The 24,084-nt window shown below is 41.6% G+C and overlaps 1 pseudogene; it reads right to left on the bottom strand.

Annotated features, from left to right (window-relative positions):
* Positions 1–10,932: 10,932 nt before the first annotated feature.
* LOC147439241 (uncharacterized) lies at positions 10,933–23,773 on the bottom strand (annotated as a pseudogene).
* Positions 23,774–24,084: the final 311 nt, after the last annotated feature.

The following is a 24,084-nucleotide window of genomic DNA, read 5'->3' as shown; positions in this document are numbered from 1 at the left end:
TCCTCACCTATATGGCACTTGTCGGGGTTGAGTTGACCTCCCATGTCGTAGAGCTTCTTTAAACCTTCTTCTACCCTTTGTAGATGCAATGATTTTGAGCTATAAATACAGAAATCATCAATGAACACCCTAATTGACTTTCCAAAGAATGCTTGAAACACCATATTCATGAAACGTTGGAATGTTGCAGGAGCATTTGTCAGACCAAATGGCATGACTCTAAAAGCATAACAACCCCAAGGAGTGATAAAGGTTGTTTTCAATTGATCCTCCAGTGCAATCCCTATTTGAAAGTAACCTGAGTAACCATCGCACACAGTGTACTTCTCATGACCAGCTACCTCATTTAGTATCTCATTTACCCTTCATCTTGATCACCTTCGTTCTCTTGAGGACCTACCTCCTCCAAGCCTTGACAAGAGGTCTCTTGGTTGCTTGGCTTAAACCTTACCCCCATGACTTCGATGGAAGACTCCTCTTCAGTAATGCTGCCGCTACTTTCTTCTTCTGAAGTGCTATCGGTCCAACCTTCTTCCGTCTCACTTTGAGATGATTCTTCATGGAGCTCCTCTTGGCGTTGCTCCTTCATGTCAAAGACAACCTTCTTGTGATTGTCATTCCTACAAATTAGCTTTCCACTCTCCCAATCCTGCAAAGCTCGCATTTTCATTAGCCATGGTCTTCCTAGGATAAATGGGTAACCATTTCCCTTGGTAGACATGACATAGAAATCCACTGCCTTCTTAATGCCAAAGGCCTCCACAAAAACATTTTTACAAATGCCTACGCACCTAGCCTTGCTATTGTTTGCCATCTTGACCCTAATTTCAGGTGTCTCATGGATGTGCATGCCTAGTTTTTGCATGAGTCCCTCTGTCATGATGCAAATTTGTGCACCCCCATCCACTAGACCTTTCCTAACCAATCTCCCTTTGATGTAACAGTCTAGCACCGGTGTAATGTCCTCATTCATTTCAGCTTGTGCAATTTTTACAACAGGCACACTCTCTTTTACCTTTCTCCTAGTGCTAACTGCCCTTGTTAAATCCCTCCTAACTTGTGGACATAATGCAAGAAATTGAGGCCATGAAATATCAGGACCCTTACCTCTCATGTCTTCCAACAAGTTGTACGGAGCCATACCATGTCCAAGAGGGAAGTCTTGGAGGTTGATACGACGTCGAGTCCTCTTGGTTTCCTTGGTTTCCTTTGCCTTCTTGCCTTGTCCATGGTCACTCTGTGATGTGACTCCTTCTTTCTCTTTACCTTTTCCTCGGCCACGCTTAATTCCATTGGCTTCCATGTCAACCTCATTTGAATTTGTCACCTCTACCACATGCACATTTGGATCTGGCAAAGGTGGAACTCCTTCTACCCCTTGTGGAGGTGGTCTTGGTCCATTTGGCCTTTGTAGAAGCCTTGGTTGTTGACCAGTTCCTTCACCTGCATTCATCACTGGGTAATTCAAGTTAGGCCTCCCTGGCTCCCCACGGGGCCAAGGACAATTATACATCCCATGTCCAGACTCTCCGCAATTCCAACATTGCAAGACTCTCCTAGGTCGTGGATCTCGCTCTTCAGACTTCTTTGCTTGTCCCTTTGGACCTACAGCTTGTGCAAGGTGAATTGACAGGCTGCTTAAAGATTCGTTTAACTTCTCAATTACTTCCGCCGTTACCTCAGGAAGCTCCCTCGATGTTGATGCTTGTGACTTACCTTTGGGTCTAAGACCTTCTATTGGAACCTCTCCCCTTAAGCACTTGAGTTTCCTATACTTCTCAGCAGCCCTAGTTTCAGCTGCATCAAAAGTAGCAGGTGCACCCGCCTCAACTTTTACCTTAAGGTCAGGAAAGAGTCCGGCTATGAACCTCTCCTTCTTTAAAAATTCTGCACCATCACCAGGGTTAGCAACATTTCGTATCCATAGAGCCCAAAGACGTAGAAACTCTTGCTTGTACAAGTAGTAGTCATCTAAGTCTTTTTGCTTATGAGAAACAATGTCTTGCCATAGTTTTTGAGTGTTTTGGGGATCAAAGAAGTATCTCTTAAAACGATTCAAAACTTCTGTGTAATTCCCCTTAACTTCCTCAGGCAAAGAGTCAAACCAAGTACTAGCATCTTTCCTAAGGACCACCTCAAACATTTCTACACGTTCTTGATCGGTTACTATCCTCTTGATACGGCAAGACATCTTGAAATTTGCTAAAAATAATTCTGCATCCTCTCCAGGCTCTCCAAAGAAAAGAGGATATCCAGACATTTGGCGTTGGCTCTCCATTATTATGAAAGATTACAACACGAGTTACAATAAGGGATACAATAGAGATCTAGAACCACTCGCCTGCAAATGAAGAAGTGAGAAAATACCACTCTAGGTTTTCTTCTTCAGCTATCCAAGCTTCAATAAGGTCTCGATTTGTTTGATCAAAACAAAAGGGTAGACTATTGATGAGCTCTAAGAAGGGTTGAAATTCTTCAAAGCTAAGGCGATAAACAGAAATCTCTAGAACTTCATTTTCTGGATCCAAAAGAGCAACCACGTCCCAAGTGATAAATTGCACTTGCTCTACAATTCCCAATGCACAAGCGGTTTGTATAAAAACTAGATCTTCATGCTCGTCGAAGGCCGTGAGAAAGTAGCAATTGACTAGGAGCTCCTTTCCTTCGAGTTCCACACAGTCGGAGTGAGGCAACCTTCTCACAATTTCATAAAGAACATCCTCATCAAGTCCAATCAAGTTTGCAAGATTTAAAGACTCCACTTGTGCTACAAAATTCCTGGACAAAAACTCCTTAGGATTATGGTTAAATCATTCAAAAGCATAAAGAGATTTACAATGTCTCTATGAACAAAGTGTCATAGAAAGTAGAGAAGGATGAGAATTTATACAAATTTGCAATCTTCTCTATGCTCTCTTTATTAAGACAAGCTCTGAATAGCTCCCTATCTCCTTTGTTGAAAGCGAAAGGAAGACTATTAATAAGACGCAAATGAGGGAAAAATTCACCAAATGTGAGTCTATGAAGCATGAACTCTGGCCGCAAGTTTCCTGAAGAGTCTTCCTCAATGGTGAAATGCACTCGCCAAACGCCAAATTTCACTCTATTTACCAATCTTAGGGCACACACTAGTTGGATGAATGCGCGGTCTTCCTTAGTGCCCAACAACAAGAGGAAAATGGAATCCACGCGTAGGACCTTCCGTCTTAACTTCACCACCCTCTTGTTATGAGGGAGACGCCTTACTACTTGCTCCTGCAACTCAATTGGTAATAGAGCTAGATCTCTAAGGATTGAACTTTCACTGCACACACATTCCCAGTTAGAACAAATGATCGTTTTTTTTGTTTCTTGTAACAACTTGGACAAAGAAAAAACAAACATACACACTACTTTGCCGGGCTGCACTTCATTTTAAAATAAAATGAACACATGTACATCAAAAGAAGTGTGGTAGTTGATGAGAGGTAGAATGACAGGGTTTGGTGATGCAAGAATTTCTCCTGCTCTTTGGGCACCAAACATGAACACCATTCGTTGTTGAAAATGGATCTTTCTACTAATTGCAACGTTTATTCTAATGTGTGGAGTAAAATGAAAGGGAAAAACCTCTATTCCTGGGCCATTATCCATGGCCTATGCATGTCCTAATGCTTAAAACAAAACAAAAATATAGACGTCCAAACTAAGGTCGTACCTAATGAGAGGCAAAATAAAAGGATTTACTGAAGCGTTTATCTCGGCCAACCTAAGAGGACCTAAAATTCTACGAATGACACGTTGAAATTGCAACTTAGTACTAACAATTATGTGTACCTTTTGCCTTGCAATGGGAATGAAGGGATCATACAAATCTTCGTGATTCATGCAAACTACTTGACTATGCTAAAGGTTGATTCTACACAAAAATACACAAGCCGTCCTCGTGGGGGCACCAATTTGAGGCGGTCCGGGGCGGGCAACAAGAAGAGTGGCCTCTAGACACCCTTCAAGGCTCCCGTGCTGCTCAATGGGGCTGGGGCACAACACAACACAAACCAAAACAACAAACCCACCGCCAAATCCCAACTACACAAGGGGCACCACCTAGTTTAAGAGCGAACTAGGACGCAAAAGAGGAGAATCGTTAGAGCAACCCACAAACAAGCAAGGAATTTACACTAACCCTAACACCAATGGAATACTCTCACACACTAAAACACGAGAGAGAGAGAGAGAGATAGATAGTGCTCGGGCTGCTTTGAAACGTATCGGCAATGATCAAGCAAACACAACTATATATTTAAGAAAGAGAGAGAAAGGGGGAGGGGGTGCTTGTTGCATTAATACCTTCTTACAAATCTGTCATGACAAATCAAAGTGAGATTAGTACTTGTTCAACATAGCTTGCGTAAATTTCACCACAACACATCACAAGAAAAGCCACCCCAATCACTGTCTTAAGGCCAGGGGAGTCCTCTCCACCCTGTCGCCCTCTTACAGTATGTGGGATTTATGGCTAGATTGATGACAACACCAGAGACAAGCTATCAAGAACTTAACAAAAAAAAACACCAAGACACTTACGCATCATTGTTGTCCATTACTTCACGTTGGAAGGGAGACAAAGTATCCAAGCTTAGTCCAAATCCACCCTCCTTGATTCAGCGAATGTTGGGCTTACACTAGTAGGAGAAATGATAGATTTCCTACTCTCAATTGAATGATCACTCTCTCTCTTACAATGGCATAGATTTCCCTTGCTAATCCCCTATTACAACACATGCACATGCATAAGACAATGAGCTTCCACTCAAGAGCTCCTTCTAGAGAGGTTGAGCTTGGCTTCTCAAGCTATAGCATAGTGCTCTTGCTTATGGCTCCCCCCTTTTATGCTAGCTACACCCTCCTTTTATAGCAATTTTGAAGGCTAGGGTTACTCCTCTAACCATGGTTGGGTTAGATTTTCAGCAATTTATCTAATTTCTTTTGCTTGGAATTATCAAGAAGTTGGTGGGGAAAGAGAGAGGAGAGAAATGGAGGTGATAGGACTTTTCATAGTGGGTTAGTGTTAGTAGAGTTAGTATTAATTTACAAATGGAATTGGATATTTACAATGGGAGTATCCATGTAGGATACAAATAAGGAAGAAAAACTCTTAAGAGGTAAGAAAAGGTGGATTTCTTACAAGGTTGATGCTCCAAGTGTCTTGAGTAGGGCCAATTTTGACGCTTGTTGACGGTCCACTAGCTTTGACGGTACATTTTTTCTCCACTCTTGACCTTCCTTGAGAGACAAGGTAATTGAAGCTGAGTAATCAACCACCATGATGCTGTCTTTTAAGAGAAGAGGCTGAATTTTGTGGTTTTTTTATAGATATGGGTAATTTGGAGGAGGAAAAATGAGACTAGGTGGTCAATTTTGGAATGGAATTGTGTGTGGGAGGTATGAGTTCACCATGGTTTCTCTTATTCTTCAAGGTTGAGGAGAAGGTGAGTAGTGTGCAGAGAGGAGTGGTGAGAGAGATGGGGATGATGAGTGGAGAAGTGTGTGTGAAAGAGGAAAATGATAAAGTGGAAGAGAGAGTGTGGCTGCATAGCATGGGAAAACTGGGGTCCACTAAAAAATCATAGCTCACAGCTGGTAGCTCCAAAAATCATGAAAAATTTGGGGTGATTATTCAGAGCGTGGGCTACATTTCTCTTTTGACCACCGCTCAAATTCAGAGTGGAGATAGGTGCCAAAATTCTCACCAAAAAGCCTATTTTTTTATGCCTGCAAAAGTCTTTTAGTGGCCCTCCTTTGTTGAATTTGTACAATGCATCCAAGAGTGAGCCCTCCTTTGTCATATTATAATACAAAGCATTCAAGTTGCCCTTGACCCATGCATGGAGGAGGATTATTGGTGAAATAAGAAATATATACATGGTGGGACTAGTGTATGGACTATTCATGGACTTTAGCTCAATGAGCACATGGTGTTAGAATAATGAGTAAAAATAATAATAAAAATATGGAGGAGTTATGGATATGGAAAGATATTGGAATCATATGATATGGTCCCTCCTTGAATTATTTTGGGTGAAAGAGGAAAAGGTATGCAAGTAAATAATATAATAAAAGTAACCAATGAGTAGAAATCAATTTTTTGTTTTCACGAGGGTGAGGGTGAAAATGTGGGAGTGATTTGTATAAAGGAAAAATATGAGGTTAGAGTATGTACATATTGGCAAAAAAATATAGTTATGGTGTAAGAGGATGAAAGAAGGTGTACATAGGTTTAATAAAACACACGCCTAAGTAGAAATATTTAAATAAAATACCAAAATAATTATAAAAAATCCCTATATTTAGGCCATATATACAATGAAATATTTACACACAAAGAGGCCATAATATACTTTTTTTTTTCTTTTCTTTTTTTGGGCTCACCTAGCCCAATGACTAGCTAGCTGAGGGTTTTTAAGAAGATATGGGAAAAGTCCCGTGACTCACGCACGCCTATGTACAGTGAAATGGTAGGGATAGCCACAGTGTTTGGGTGATTTTGGTAGGGTGAGGTAACTCACTGTGGCAATTACAAAGAGCCGAAAAAACGGCTATCAATACTTATGCTTTAAATTGTCAAAAAAGTATATGTTATTTTAAGATTTATCTCATGATTAAACCATAATTCTGCAAGAAGTTGCCGTGAAGCGCCCTCCGACACGCCAAGACGAGAAGTATGGGTACAAGCATGGGCTTGTGGCCCTTTTGACCCAGCTGCTGCTGCAGGAGGAGGGAGATGCCATTGACTGAGAGGCATTACCATGAGGGTGACATCCTCCATATATGTTTTTTTTTTTGTAGTTGTGGTCTTCTTGGTACAGTCTTACTCATTCATTGTATACATGTACAATTTCATGCTTATGTTTATGGTTTTGCATTCTGTTTGCGATGATGATTTTGCAATTATGGTATGGCATAGAGATTATGGTTATGGTTATGATATGGTTATGGTTTTGCACTATGGTATGGCCATGAGGTTATGGTTATGGTATGGCACAGAGGTTATGGTCATGGTTTGGCAATCAAATTATGGTTATGGTTTTGCACTATGGTATGGCCACGAGGTTATGGTTATGGTATGGCACAGAGGTTATGGTCATGGTTTGGCAATCAAATTATGGTTATGGTTTTACAATGATGGTATGGAAATCATGGTATGGTTAGGTTTTGGCAATCAAATTATGGTTATGATTTTGCAATGATGGTATGGAAATCATGTTATGGTTATGGTTTGGCAATCAGACTATGGTTATGGTTATGGTTATGGTTATGGTTATGGTTTTGCAATGATGGTATGGTTGTTATGGTTATGGTATGACAAGCAAGTTATGGTTATGGTTATGGTATGGCAAGTGGGCTATGTTTATGGTTTTGCAGTTTTTGAATCATATCTTAATTATGGCTATAAAATCTTCAGTGTCTATGGTTTGGGAGTCGACGTTATGGTTATGATTTTGGGAACTTGTCATGATTAAGCTGTTGATTTTGTGGTTTTGTTCTTCTTACAATTTTGCTAATCTGTATACACTCACTCTTTAGCATCGAGCTATAGGTGAAGTGTGGTTGCTTGTGTACTCTTCCTTTGGGTAGAGAGGGCTATTTTTTGTTGCTGCAGTACATGCAGCATTAGTTCCCAGCCCTCTCTGCCCAAATTTTTTTGCAGGTTTTATCGTCGGTACAGACGTTGGTATACATCGCGGAATAGACGTTGGTATAATAAAACATTATATCGGTGCATATATAGGCGGTCTTTCTGGCGTTCTTTTTAGTGCTTATTCCGACGATAAATATACCGATGCATATACCAATGACACAATATCGACGTTTATTTCGATGCTAATTTCAACGCATTTTAGTTTTAAAACTAGCTTTGAGTCGTTCGTATCCATGTCGATTTTTGCGAGGTGTGTAGTGAAAGGGATTTTTTCACTCTTATACTAATATCTTGAAAGCATATCAAAGTTGTAAAAACCGAAAGCTTTTACTTGAGGTTTTCTCTTTAACTAATCTAACATGGTATATCATACTTGAGGTTCATTGTTTGGCATTTTATTCACTAGTAAATAAATGATGAGGTTTGTCCGCCAATTGAAAGTTGTTATACATGAGGTTCACCCTTTGATGGGTACTCAATGCATCGTCTGAGAAATATTTGACCGAGGTTTTCCCTTTGAATAATGCGACAATTGATTTCACATTGTCATCATGCTCTTGCTTGTCTCATTGAGAGAGAACACTCTCAGAGGCCTCTTTTAGTTCTGTTAGTAATTTTTGTTGTTGATTCCACTTACCTTCTTGGTGTCTTTTTTTCACAATATTATGATGAGTAGCTTAATCTTTTTTTGGGTTTTTTAACTTGTTTTTTAGATTCTTGGATACACTTGTTCTATAATTGAGTACAACATTGAATTGAGGAACAACACGAATAAGAATCACTGGTATGGAATGTATGATTTTGTAGAACCCCTTTGGGAAGATAGCACATTAATGCCTAACCTCTCTGAGGTTATGAAGTTTTTTGCTGCTGTTAGCTTCTTTGTCTTTCCCAAACACTTTCAACAAGATTTTGATCTCAATAATCACAATGAAAATAAAAAATGCACTCATTCTACAATAAAATTAAAAACCAAATATGAAGTTCACAACTGAAATAATACAAAAGAAAGATTCCATCTAACACAAGGACTTTTTTCCTAAAGTCTCTGAAGCATCATTAATGCTAGAAAAGCTACGTGTGCAACGCATGATTTTGAGATTACTTTATCTTGTGTGTTTGTTTCAAAATAGAACATGTAACTTGATTTTATCTAAAAATAGAAATTAAGGTTGACTTCTACTTACACATAAGTGCATTATTTCAATTTGTAGACGGAAATGGTGCACACAGTGCTCTCTAGCAGTGGGGTGCTCTGGATGTAGTATGCATGCAGACTCACAAGCTATCTTAAATCTACAGACAATAGTGCAATGACCTGAAAATAGAACTGGAATAAACAATGAACAAAAACTGACAATAGCCACAAGCCCTCCAAGGCAGCATCGTGTATATAATCAAATGACCACACAAGACTATAGTTTGGTTGCGACCAACTCTGCTCAAACCACGACTACACAAGGTACAATGGGGATATCGAAGTTGAGGTGCAATGGTGCAAGTACAACTGAAAACCACAATGTAACTAGGCAAAAACCACAATATGACTAGACAACACAACTTCAAGGCTCACAGGCCGACTACAGACCACCAAGGTGAAGTGCTCCAAGACTAGTGCACAATAGTGTACAAGACTAGGGACTAGACTCCAGAACTCTGGCTAGACTCTCTCAAGCCTGTCCATATATGTTTTCCACGTGATTTGTATATATCCACAAGCTAGGGGAGTCGCCCAGCCACCACACATATCTAATCCAACTCGAAATATCTAGCCAAGGTGACCCCTTGCAATTGCAAGTATCCACTAGTGGTGGCCTAGTAAAGCCACTAGTGAGTCGGGCCACCAATTGCCTAGCTGGCCACTAGACGATCCAACCTGGTCCTGATCCACCATCGCCCCGACTACTAAAGAAGTGATGTCTAGTAGCTTCCGAATGCTCTAAAAGGGGTGGCCATAGACTAGCCACACTCTGGATGATCAATGCTACCTCTCTGGCCAAGGTGGTATGAGCCCTACCCGAACCGCGGTCAGTGTGTCCACATTGGCGCCCATCGGTGGGCGGTCTAAGAGTGCCCGGGTGCCCGGACCAAGGAAGGTCCGACTCGAATATGATGTCCTCTAGAGCACATCCACCAAGGTGTCCATGCAAGCTAAGATCTATGTAGACATGTAGCCCTGCTATACAGATGCTCACCACTGTTCCACTCACCATCCCGGGAGTGGTGCACCAAGGACTGAAAGTAAACTGAAAACGGAATTGAATAGTGAAAGAAACTCTAGTAAAAGAAACTCCAACATGGTATGTAAAATGGCCTCAAAAAGGTGGGAGGCACTAAGGATTCCGCTGCTTGATGATGACTGGGAGGAAGAGGCTAGTGGTGGCATGGGGTACTGTGGAAAAGAGTGGGGTGGAGGAGGGAAGTGCAGAGGGTATGTTGGGTTCGGCAGAGGGTAGTATGGCGGCATTGGGTAATAGGAGGGTGTGGAGGATGGAGTGGGAGAGCCATGGGGAGGGTAGACCTGAGGTGTGGTGAGGCCCATGTAAGGAAATGCGTAATGTGGATAGCGGCCCTAGAACGGGTGGAACTCTAAAGGAGGGGCGGTAGAGGCCACACTATGTGTAGGTGGAGATGGTGGTAGAGATGGAGGTACTGGAGTTGTATGTAGTATGGGTAGTAGGGTAGAGATGGGTGAAGAAGCTAGCTGTGGAAGCGAATCTACTAGAGCCCATGATAGAGGGTAGGTGAAACCGCCTGTCATAGACTCTAATAGGCTACCTTGTGCTACTGGTGGTGTCGCCAATAAGGAGGATCCGATAGATGTAAGCGAGATGAACTAGCAAAGCTCCTGCAGGTTGTCTGAAGCGGGAGGTGGTATCATGGGAGTGTGTGTATGAGATGGTGCAGGCAATAAAAAGGATGAGTGTGCATGGGAAATAGTGGTAGATGAAGAGAATATTGTGGGCAAAAATGCGAGTGTTGTGCAAGTGGTGTGAGAAGTGGGGAGTAGGTGTGTGCTAGGGGTGGAAAGTGTGGTGGTGTTATAGTGCCATGGTGTAGGTGAAGAAGCTGGGGGTGAGTAAGATGGTGAAGGTGGTTGTATGGTAAGAGAAGGCATACCTGAGGTGGCTGGTGGAGCCAAAGAAACCTCTAGCTCCAACGATGTTGTCGAGGCTAGCACCATGAAGGTGGCTAATGTACACGCTCCGCTATAGTCGCTTGACAAAACAGACTGCTATAGCGCTCCGCTAGTTGATGTATATCCTCTTGTAGAGAAGCAATGCAAGCGTCCTGTGTGGTAATTGTAGCTCTATGGCAATTGAGAACACGACAGAGGTCGAGGTTCTCTATCCCCAATCGCTTAAGCTCTAAAGTATGAGCAACTTAGATCTTGTGTATTGGGGAATGGAGGGACAAGCATGTACCGGCGTGCACCCGATCTTGATCAAGGCAGACTGGTAGGCCTATTGACTGAGAGGTCAAGGTGGAGAATTCAAATGTAAATGATGTAGTAGTGGGAGGTGTTTGGAGGGGTGCGTCGTGAGCCAACTCTATAGGTAGTGTAGGATGACAATCTGTAGTGGTGAAGATGGGGGCCATGATTGTGAAGTGCGAGAAAAATAGCGTGAAATGCCATTTGCAAAGGTTTTCGACGAAGTGCTGGAAAGTGGTGCAAAAGAGGGGGGTGGTGAGGTGTCGTGATAAAGGTCTATGTGAGTGGGTGATGAAGGTGCCTGTGCAGTGAAAGATGGCTAGGAAGTGTGAGTGGTGGTTTGTGCAAGTGAAAGTGAGGCAATGTGCTGTGACTCCGAGAAGGGGAGGACTCAAAGAGAAGCTGGTGAAACTCGAAGAACCTTCACCCAAAGGCATGTAGTCGCCATGCAATGGGGAGGTGAAGTAGCTTTTCGTTTGTCCCTTTCGGGGGCAGCTGAAGCCAATGTCGCAGGTGCTGAAGTTGATGACGAGGCAGTATGTGGAAGTGAAGATGCATGTGCATGTGCAGTGCGCCTAGATCTAGATGCAGACTCAAGTTGTTCTATGTACCAAAGACGTAAGGGAGTGGAGTAGCAGCAAAAACACCGATGACTATTTATTTGTTGCATATAGCTCTTTGCTCGATCGCACAAGTGTCTAAAATGAGCTTGTGAAAAGGAAAAGGAGTGAGTGTGACTTGGCAAAAAATGTATCACAAATATGTGTGCTCGTTGAGGTTTGGGGTTGCTATCGGGCTCTAACTATGCTCTAAAAAAAAAGTAGTAAGAGAGGATGTTAAAGTTTTTTTTTTGTTTTCAGCGAAATTGGTGTGCGAAGCTGATAGTAGATCATTGGTGCTGGACACTACATCCTCAACTAGGGAGTATTGGTGAGGAGCATGATAGGCGCAAATAGTATTAGGGAATGATGCAGATGCAGTGGCTAGCCCGATGGTATCCCCAAGCATCTCTAAAGTGACAATGCGGCTAGACAAAGAGGTAAAAAAGTTTATGCATTTTTTAAGTTGGAAATGTGTACCTCCAAGAGTAGTCACCGCTAACGTAGAGATGTTGAGTGTGGACAGATCAGCTGCACTAAAAATGGCCTTGAGGGATTAGGGAGAGTAGTGTCAAAGACGATCAACGGGTCTGGCTGGGCAGTAGGGTGAGTCGAAAGCTCGGCATCAAAGATGGAGGTTGAGGCCTGAGCTGCAAGAGATTCATCATCTGTCTCCGCACATGACTCCTCTTCTGTGGAAGTTGTATGAGCTTCATCTTTTTCCTCTAGCAGGCCTTGAAAAGTGTCCTCCTCTAGACTATGCACGTGCACAATAGTGATGTTATCCGAATCTTTGTTGGTGACTCTATGTCATCCAAGTCCACATCAGAACTAACTGCGGAGCCAAGCAAGTACCCCTCATCAGAGGAGGATTCTTTGGTAGGAGATTCCATGGAAAAGGAGTGCCTAAAGAAAGGCGGGATGCTGGCGAGTTAGTGGTGGCTGGGCAAGGGCGAAAAGAGGAAAACCATCAAAATGCAGAGTCCAAAACCACTTCTTCTTTTATGAGACCACTAACATCAGCATACAATTTATAGAAGCAACTTCCAATTCCTCTCCTCTCTTCCCTTTGGCATACACTATGTAAAACACTTTGTATTTGTAGATTTAGCAAGCATTGGCAAAGGTTATGGCTATTTGCACTCACAAAGCTAACATAGCATAATGCAAGGCTGCTTGCGCAAAGCTTGTAGCCCCTCTCACAATTCTTTTTGCACTCTTCTTCTCTAAACTTATCACTTCTTCTTCTCATGTATATTTCATTACAAATAGAGGCCCTCCTTTTACAGGTTTTCGAAGGGTTTAAAATCTACATAATCACTTTTAATTACAAATAACAAAACATTGCTTAGGAGTAATCTGATGTAAGTGAGGAGATAAGTGGTAGGGCTAGATTTGAGGTTAGTAGGTTAGAATTAGAGTTTGTGTTAGTAAGGGTTTATCTAATGAATAAGAAAAGGGAGGATTTGCAAATGGTGAAATTGGTGAGATGAGAAAGAAGCCCAATCTGAAAAATTCTCCATGGTGTTGCTAAATTGCCGCCACCATTTTTGTGCGCCATTGATTCCATTGGTTGGAATCCGTATTCCGCTAAATTTTCCTTTGTTTGGCGAATCGCGTGGATGAAATTCATAAAAAATTAGAGAGTTGGTGCTAGGGTATGAGAAATAGAGCAAACAAAAATAGGTGGAGCATGCTAGGAAAGTAATGGAATATGTAAATATACACGTAGAAGCCAGAGTCAAATCTGTGAAGGTTACTCTTCATGCTAGTGAAAATGGTGTGCGCGCGCACGCGTGTGTGCGTGCATACATGCGTACGTATGTGTGCGCGTGCGTATGTGTGTGTGATGAAAAGAGGATGTGTAAAATGTTTATGGAAAAAATAGAGAAAAAATATATGGGCTATTTTTCATGAATAAAAGCATTTTAGAGCCCTACAGAGGCCCGATCAAGCCCCCCAGATCAAGATGATTGATCACATGGCTGTTTTTTATTGTGAAAAGTGAAGAGAGAGAAAATATTGACTAGAATATTAAGAGAGAGACTCAAAAACGAGTTTGCATTTTGATAGCAAGTGATGAGTCCATTTTTCAATTTGAAAGCTATCCAAAGTTCTTTATGTTTCCAGATTCCCGTGTACTATGTGTCCCATCCTTTTTCACTTTGCATAAAGCTTATGGAGAACAATAGTAATACTTCTTTTCCATAGCCTTCAAAGACTACTCATCTTAGGAAAACAATTTCAAGTAAAACTCTTCTCCTTGTTTTGCATTGAAGCCTCTTTGAAATTTGTAGAAATTGGACACGTGCCTAGAAGACCTCCATATCAAGTTGATCCCATGTGAAGTAATTCATCAAATTAATTTTATTATCTTATATAGATATTACAAGTGATAGTAAAAGAGAAATTATATCAATTAAAATACATAAGCATAGGTGAAACACTTATTTACTTATGAGGATACCCGCCAAAGCATAATTTACATATAAAAAATTCACCCCTAATATTAAACGCACGCCTAATGGTAAATATATGACAAAGAGTAGGGTTCCCATAAGAAAACTTGATAGTGTGTTTTGGTAACTTATGCTAAATAAAGTTATTAGCACTATGTACATATATACACTCGATTAAATCTGGCGTTATGCTTATGGTTTTTTTCATAAACCTGACTAGGCATCCACATGTAAGAGGACTCACACACAATAGGTGTTGCAAACCCCACACCCTAACAACCCTCCTTGTGTGGGTTTTGTTTGCACTAAAGCACTTCACACTACCTCCCCTCAAAACACACTAGGGGTACGTACACAGGACACAATCCTCCCTTTGAAGGATGCACAAAATCCCCCAGACACAAGATGGAATATACAAAATACTCTCCTTAAAATGCATCAAGTGGTAGGCACACACAAGCCTCCCCTGGAACACAATTAGGTGAAGGAACACAACGATCTTCCTGAACACATAGGTAAGATCCACAATCCTCCCCTACAACACAAAGGGTTGAGGTTTGATTCAATTGTCATGATTGATTTTTTTTGTTATTGCCATGGGCTTGGAGATTCAATGTCGCCTTCTTTTTCCTTCATCTTCAGCATTTTTTCATGGATTTTCCCTCTTTAGAAATCTTCTTTGATATTCTTTAGCACATTCAATCATTGATTGCTTTTGTGTAAGAAATTTTACTTGCATTGTAGAAGATGTGTTTGGTGCAATTTTTTAGAGTTTTTGGTGATGAAGAGAGAAGAGGTGAATTCCCTTTGCTCAGATGAATATCCTTTAAAAAGATATGTTGTTGTGGGAGTGTGCTCTTAATAGAAGCAACATCAAAAATTGTGTGTGGCTTGATCGAATAGGGCATGCCTTTTTGAGGCCCTATGTGAAGAGGGCCTTGAAGCTTTTGGTGAGATGGGTCACCAATTAGCATAACCTATTAACAGTAGCACAAGAAAGTGGGCGGGGCCATGGCCTGCAGGCTTGCAAACATGGCAGATCCAAAAGATTATGGCGCACGGTATGAAGTGGACCTGAGCTTATTGAATTGTGTGGGTGGCAGATGCCATTGATGATGATCCGCTATATAGATTTGTGAGCTTTGAAGCTAGGTTGGAGTACAAAGTTGATGTCATGGCGTATCAAGATGGGGCAACAGACAGGTGGCCTAGAGGGAAATGGCGCAAACAACAACAAGCTCGCAGCAATATCTATCATGAAACTCGTAGAAGAATGGTTAACAACTTACTAAATTTGTGAAATAGCCAATAACAGTATATGTATGTGAAAGCATCCAAAGGAAGATGGTACGGAGATGGTGAAAATCACACATGAGAGCCTCCTTGGTGACGAATGCCAAGTGGTCTACTCAACACACAACCACAACTGCAACATGCGGTAATAAGAATTGTGCAGCTAGGGGGAACACATTGGCAATGACCATGGTAGAGAATACATTCCAACAGGGGATACCACCAATGCTAACGCTAAGTTTGCAATGGTGAACACAATGGAGATGACCATGGTAGATAATACATTCCAACGAGGGATGCAACCAATGCCAGCGCTAAGTTTACAATGTGTCAATAGGTCCGTCCACACAAGTCACACCCTTGCAAGCTGCTGATCAGGATCCGTTTTTCCAGTGTGAGAGAGGGACCCCACCAAACGACGGATCACTCGAAGGGTCTTGCAATGCATAAGACCATGCATAAGAAGATAAATGAGTGTCCAACAAACTCAAACTAGAAATTAGATACTAAAGCATCATAAACTCACTCAAGGCTGCTTTTTGGATCCATAAGAGCCTTTCGTATGGTCTACATCAAAGATGTATGAGAACCACTCCAACAGTCCCAATTTTTGCCATGTTTGCATCCAAGTGTGCTAAAACTGCCTCACATCCAAAATGTGATCAATTGGCGGGAATCAATTTCATTTAAACGTCATGCATTGACTTCTACTTGTGTTTTTTACCTAGTGGAAAGGAAGCAAGTGACTTGGAAGGCCTCGCTGAAAGTGGGTGGCTATCCTCGCTTTGCCAAGTTGTGATGGATGTGGTATGCATCAAACCCTTGGATCTCAAACCACGAGATGGAGTCAACCTACGTGATTCCGAGCATTGCTCAAAGTCACCTTGCTTAGAATCTGAACCTCCACCTTGCTGCTCGCTCCTTTCAATTTGTTGCTCTTCTAAAAACTCCTCAAATTCTTCAATGAGTACCCATCCTCTCTTCTTTCCAGTGATCTTGTATCTATTGTTTTGAGGCTGGCCGTGCTAGGAGAAAGGGCATCAAGAGGCTGATTGATGGTGACACTTCTACTTTTGCCCTTCCCCCTAACCTTCTTGTGTAATGCTACAAGTCAAAACAATAGCGAGGACACAATATAAAACCGAATACCATGTTGGTTGCATAAGAAAGAGATAACTTATCGTATGCTTCTGCTTGGTTTTTGGAGAATTCTCCGTTTGACATAGTCCAAGAACCATGGGTAGTCTCTCAACATATCCTTACCATGGAGTTTTTCTATCCACTTGTCGGGATAGATCCTACTCTCCCCACTCTCAGACTCCACCCGTGCATCGTTGGGATGCTTGGGGTATGGACTATGCAAACCGTTCTTGAGGTCACCCACCCACCATCTAAAAATTATAATTTTGATTCCATCAACCAAAATATACAATATGAATCATATACCTCAATAAAACTCAATAGTTGAATACTTGTATAGAAGGTATTTTGTACATTACATGTAAAGTGCGGCTTCTCCACTTCATTGTGTGTGGCATATATGGTCGTCCTCCATCACACAAAAGCCTTGCTGAAGTGGTCTTGTTGGAAAGCTTGCATTGCCTCTCCAAGAGCTAAGCCATAATCACGTGTGGCACATGCATAGAGCTTCTTTAATGTTGAGTTCTCATCCTCATCTTCTCCTCCAAGCTCAATATACCCCTACACTTGAAGCATTAGCAACATTGCACTAATATATACGATCCCATACTCTAATGTTACTACACCCACCTTTCTAGCTGCTACCAATAAAGTGTATTCTCAGCCACTACGAAAATGGCTTCTTTTCAGTTGCCATAGATTCCTCCATCATGGAAACATCGCCCTTGGCAAATATGTCAACCAAAAGACATTTCCTACAATTTTTCATTGGATATAATCTTGGCTAATCACAACACATTCAAAAGCAAAGAATACTTACTCCACAGGACTGATGCGTGCACGTGCAACCTTGGACACTCTAAAGGCAGTCATTTTGCAACTCTTCTCTTCCCAACAACCCACAAATGGAATAAAATTTCAAAATAAGTTCACACCATTCTCTGGATTGGTGATGACTGCTATTTGCAATCCCTTCCAAATGAAGAAGTTCTCGGTCTCCTTTAGTGCCATGTCATAGCTTGCTTTGTAATCCGCTTTTCTTGAAAAACACTCTCTATTGTAATTAGCCGGAAATCTTGTGTTTTGAGCCGATGCATTACATCAAACTCCTTCTATAATACACAACATAAAGATAAACAAAATACCATGAAGTCATCTAATGCATGTGTATCATAAATTACACTTACCTTCCATAGTAGTTGTGCTAGCAAAGATATCTGTAGTCTAAATCATCTTGATCAGTTCATTGTTGTGCCACAAAGCGTCCTCTCAACTTTTTGCCCTACATTCCTTATTGAACTTATCCAACGAGGACTGTGGGTCCACAAGTGCCAACTTTTGTATCATGAAGATGTCGTGGGAAGTTGTGTGAGGCACGTGGAATCGTGTGACCTTATTTTTTTAAGATAATAACTTAGTGACAATTCTAGATTCAAATGCAACAAAAGTAATGTAAAAGACCTTACGTGTTGATCATGTCGAGCACTAATTAAAAAAATTACCATCTCCTCAGGGTCAAACTTCACAATTGTACACTCAATCTTTGGGCTTGAGAATTCATCCAACCACTCGCACCATGCCCAATCTTATGACATGTGGAGTCAATGATTCCCATCCCACACAATGAACATTTTCTCCTCCATGTGACAAATCTCTTGAATGGCTCTAATTTGGTCATCAAATGTGGCATACATCACCAACTATTGAATGGCACGAGATCTTGCTCAGGTAAATCTTTGAACATAATGAAACGAGCCATCATGAAGAATTGATAGCCTCTTTTGCCGATAATGGTCATGAGTTTTGCGACACAATCATTGCTTGTTCTAATGGCCAGATTGGCCAAAAGACAACAAAGAGGAATTCGTGGCAGAAGGTGATTGTATGGCACAATATGTGCATCAATCCACCTTGACGAACTGTGACTATCAACCACGGACCCAAAGAGATCATTTAAAGGGTCATTATTGGTATTTTGTGACTCTATGGTCGTTGAAGTGGTTGTCCCTTTGATGGAGTTACGTGTGCAATCGTCAACACGGACACAACAACCGTGTACGTCATCGCAAGAGAAAAACCGCTTTCTTGGGTCATGTGGATTAGGATTTCTTCTTGACATTTGACTGCTTTGGAATGGTTTTTCCTAAGAATTGGCATTTTTTCAACAACAAGGGTGGAAACAAGGGAGTGAGAATGCATCGGGTGAGAGAGAGAATACTAGAAGGTGGGTGTGTGAAGATAGGAGAGTGGGTGGGAGAGGTGAGGAGAGAAATGGAAGGGAGGGTATGAAGGGAGGGAAAGAAAAAAACAGAGGAATGAATGGAGAGGTAGAGGGTAATGAGAGGAAAAGTGGAAGAGAAGCTTGAGGGCTTAAGAGTGCAAGAGTAATAGGGAGAGAGTAAGAGAGTTTTAGTACATGATTGAGAGTGAAAAGCTTAAGATCTTGAGGGTAAAAGTGAGAGAGTGTGAGAGAAAATAGAAAAGGGGAGTGTAAAGGGAGAGTGTGAGTGAGAGGCTTGAGTGCTTGAGTGCTTAGGGCTTGACAGGCTTGGGAGACTGATAGTGAAAGTAAGAGAGTGTGAGAGAAAAAGAGAGTGTAAGGGGACACTCCCCTTTTATACAAAGGAGGCGTGGTGGGCCCCCAAATGGTCATTCATGTGGACATGCAATATGCATGGACTGTCCATGTGGATTGCGAGCGGCATGCAGTCCACCCCTGTCTGCGGGCCCTGTCTGGGGCAACCCCCAAAGGCTTTAGGGTTGGGGAGAGAGAGAGAGAGAGAGAGAGAGAGAGAGAGAGAGAGAGAGAGAGAGAGAGAGAGAGAGAGAGATATTGGAGCTTGTAGAGAGGGGGGGAGAGAGGAGGGAGAGGGAGTAAGTGGCAGATTATATTTACATAAGCAGCAACCACTTATCTGATTTTCCATGACATTTTCATCTAGAGTGGCTAATTTAATAGCCCCCATAGGTGAAACACTTTCAACCACAAATGGACCACGTTCTTTTCTATTGAACTTGCAAATGTGCTCTTTTAAGGAATATACCAACACAAAATCTCCTTGCTCGGAAAGTTTGGTCATTAGATGAGATTCAAAAAACTATTTTTGTTTCTTTTTTTGAGCATAGATGTGTGCAATGGATGCAACCCTTTGTTCATCTAATTGTTCAAGGTTTTCTTAATGTTCAAATAGTTCGTGACCCATTCACTCTCGTTTGTTTGCAACTCCTCGGAGTATTAGAAGTAGGAATTCTATGGGTAGTATCAAATTGAGTCTATAGACCATATTGAAAGGCATGCATTCAAAGCTATTTTGTACAAAACTCTATAAGTCCAAAGAGCCGAATGAAGGTTCATCTCCGAATCACTCCATCCAGAGCGTACAATCATTGTAAGGATCAAGTTAAGGATTTGGTTGAACTATGCTCTGCTTGTCCATTAGCTTGAGGAAGCTTTCTATCACCTCATTTAGAAAATGAGTACCTCGATTGCTAAATGAATTTATGGATTACATGGATTACTTTACATAAGCATGAACATCTCTTTTCATGGTTGGCCAATGTATCCCCAACCATTGTCACTACTCATATTGATCGTGAACATTGCTTTACATAAGCATGAACATCTCTTTTCATGGTTGGCCAATGTACCCCCAACCATTGTCACTACCATATTAATCATGAATATCTTGAAACCTAAATTAAACATAAATTTACTCTCCCATATTTCTTGTCTTCTCTCTCTCTCTCTCTCTCTCTCTCTCTCTCTCTCTCTCTCTCTCTCTCTCTCTCTCTCCCCCCCCCCCCCCCCTGTTAGCAATCAAGCAACCATAAATCACACTTTAAACTACCTCACATTCTCTAGCCATGCCCGATCCTCACACACCTCGGTCTAGAGGTGCACAGAGATCAGGACCACCGGGTTATAATATTATCTTTTATTGGTCAATGTGTAATCTACCTCACATTCTCTAGCCATGCTCAATCTCCGCACAACTTGGTCTAAAGGCTGCACGGAGATCAGAACAGTCGGGTTATAATGTCGTCTTTGTTGGTCACGCACATAACCTAGACATACATATACATAAACCGCACACATTTTCAAACACATACTCTTTTCTTGTGCACCGCATACATTTCACCCGAGCAACTGCATCTTGCATTCATTGCATATTCTGAAAGGGTTCACATGGTGTTGGCAGCGAGCTCTTTTACTATGAAGAGATGCAATAGCCAGAGCACAATAAAGGGGCTCTTCTTCAAAGCACTCTACAATCCGGAGCACAATAAAGGAGCTCTTCTTCAAAGCGCTCTATAGCAGCTACATGCAAACTATTTGCAAGCTATTGTCGCCGGGTAAGCCATTTCTGAAGTCCATTGCATTTTTGCATCTCAAACACGTTGTTGACTTTGGAAACGCTTTGTCAAGGACCTGTTTATGCATGTGGGCTTACAAATAGCTTGCATATAGTTCTTGTAGAGTGCTTTGAAGAAGAGCTCCTTTATTGTGCTCCGGCTCCTCTAGAGTGCTTTGAGGAAGAGCTTCTTTATTGTGCTCCTTGCTCAACATCTCTTCATAGTGAGAGAGCTCGGTGCCTCCACCATGTGCCGCCTTTCAAAATATGCGTTGAATGCGAGGATGTAGTCACTCAAGTGAAATATATGCGGTGCTTGGGAAAAGAGTATGTGTTCGGCCATGTGTGCATGTGAGCTTGCAAATTGCTCACGGACATCTGTGAACGACTTGCGGATGCAAAAACACTTGCACCTAATTATCCCTCTTTCTATAGAGTAGTAGAGAAGGGTAAGTTGAGTGCAATATGATATAGAGAGAGAGGGCAGAGACTGCAGAGCTAGGGTAGAGATAGCAGTAGGAGATTTATGTAGTACTATTACTCACTCATTTTTCTTTCTCTACTCTCTATATCTTCTATCTAATTTTAAAACCTACGTATACATATATATAACCCTAACCCTAAACCCTAATCTAACCTTAGATTTAAACCATAATATAGATAAGTTTAAATATAAAAAGTAACCCTAACCATAAACCTAAACTAACATTTAAACCCTTATCCAAAAGTTATATATATCCTAAATCCTAAGATTAAGGTTTAGAATTAGGGCTAGGATTAATTCTCTATACCCCTCACGATCGGGCATTGATGATTATCATTACATTAATTTTTGTACTCAAACATTGGATTAGATCCACCAGATTATATCAGTTTGGTCTCATAGATTATTTTGGACTTTTTGAAGACGTTTAATATTAATATAACAATTCATTTCATCTCTCTCTCTCTCTCTCTCTCTCTCTCTTCTCTCTCTCTCTCTCTCTCTCTCTCTCTCTCTCTCTCTCTCTCTCTGTCCGTGTCTCCCTCTTCCTCTCTCTATATCTATGTGTGTGTGTGTGTGTGTGTGTGTGTGTGTGTAATGCAGAAAACATCAAGTGTTGGGTTCTCAAGAAGTATCTCATTGATGCATTGGTGACACCAATTCTTCTTTATGGAGTTGAAAGTGTGGGGCGGGAGCATCTTAAAGTCTACTTGGAAAGAGTTTGAGAATGTCCAAACGTTACAAACTTTCTCCAAGTTAAGACACAAACACCATATATGATCCTACTTCTTGAGTCTGGATCTCTTCCAATTGAGGTTATGGGCATGGAAAGGGTTGTGGAGTACATGATAAAGATGTGTCAAAACCCCTCACATCGACTTCCTACAATTGCATGGGAAGCAAGCAAAAAAGTTCAGAAGACACATAAAAGCAAGATTTTGAGCACGGGATGGATGCAAGACATAAAGAAGTGGTTTGGGAGATGGGATGCATTACACTTGCTACATGATGCTTCATTACAACACTAATGTATTATGGCTTGGGAGAAATCCGGTGGGTCATGCTTCATACATTACACCACCCATATTGCCCCCAACTACAAAACCATGTTCTTTGTTAAAGAGGAAACCGTACTCACACTTACATGCTTGAGCCTATCCCCTTGTCGGCAAGACACACTATCACAGCCATTCGGCTTAGCTCCCATTTCCTTCGATGCAAGACAGGGCGTTGGGGCAATGGAGAAGAGTCAAATTGACTATGCACATTATGCTCACTACAAGTTCAAGAGTCTCAGTACCACACACTACTAGAGTGCTCAGCTTTTGGTCACATCCGAACTTGCTTCTCTCACGTTTTCAGCCATGACTCACTTTCCCCTCCCAGCCACAGTGTGGGCTCTCCATTGCGACTCTCATCACCACAATTTTGGAGCATCGAGAGTCACTCACTAGCCATACATATACTACATCACATGTAACTTTGGTCCCATATGTCATAAAATCTAATATATAACCAACCCAAATGATTTTCTCATATTAAACTGATCATTAAAGAGAACAAATTGACTATGCACATATCATGCTCACTACAAGACAGTTGCAAGAGTCACAGTACTCACACACTACTAGAGTGCTCAGCTTTTGGTCACATCCGAACTTGCTTCTCTCACGTTTTCAGCCATGACTCACTTTCCCCTCCCAGCCACAGTGTGGGCTCTCCATTGCGACTCTCATCACCACAATTTTGGAGCATCGAGAGTCACTCACTAGCCATACATATACTACATCACATGTAACTTTGGTCCCATATGTCATAAAATCTAATATATAACCAACCCAAATGATTTTCTCATATTAAACTGATCATTTAACCCCCCCCTGCTTTCATTGTTGTGCCAATTGATCTCCACCTGCCTAATGACCAAGCCGAAAAGTCCAGCACAAAGCCGACATCTTGAACTATGTTTCCCTTCATCCGCTCGACATTTTGACATTGGTTTGGCCTCTAATGACACACACCAAAATGACAAAAAATCGCCAGATTCTCTGCGATCCTCATGGACACCAATTTTTTGAGCTTGAATGGCCCAGTGCCTTGCTGTCAATACCTGCCTATCATATTTCTCTTGAGCTAATTCCTCTTTGACTGCTTTCGATTCTCCTAATGGTACTGCAGGAGTTGAGGATGTCGAAGTGAGGGTCGGTGTGTCTTGCATTGGTAAAAGTTGTTGGAGTGTATTTTTTACCACGCCATACGACTCCCCAAGCTTTGCACTTTTTTGTTGCTCCACTTCAAGCTTTTCTTGAAGTTCTTGCCTCTCTACTTGCATTTGGGTGTTTGCTTCTATGTGCTCTTCAACGTAAGGTAGAGAGTAGATGTTTCCTTCTTTTCCTCTTTGAGAGAATCCTTGAGCTGGACGTGACTATCCTAGAGCTCTTCCACTTGTTGCTGAAGCTGTTAATTTTTCTCTTTGAGTGAGACTGCCTCTGCTTGGGCTTCCTTTAAAATCAAGCTCTCATAGGCTGGTGACGACTCTTTGGCGAGCACTCTAGTAGTGTGTGGTACTCTTGAACTTGCAGTGAGCATAATGTGCACAATCTATTTGACCCTTCTCCATTGTTGTCAAAAGGTACTTCTTGA

This window comes from Adiantum capillus-veneris, chromosome 16, assembly GCF_014529385.1.
Source record: "Adiantum capillus-veneris isolate H3 chromosome 16, ASM1452938v2, whole genome shotgun sequence".
Taxonomy (NCBI): Eukaryota; Viridiplantae; Streptophyta; class Polypodiopsida; order Polypodiales; family Pteridaceae; genus Adiantum; species Adiantum capillus-veneris.
The sequence above is the reverse complement of the archived record's forward strand: the minus strand, read 5'-3'. Positions and strand labels throughout refer to the sequence as shown.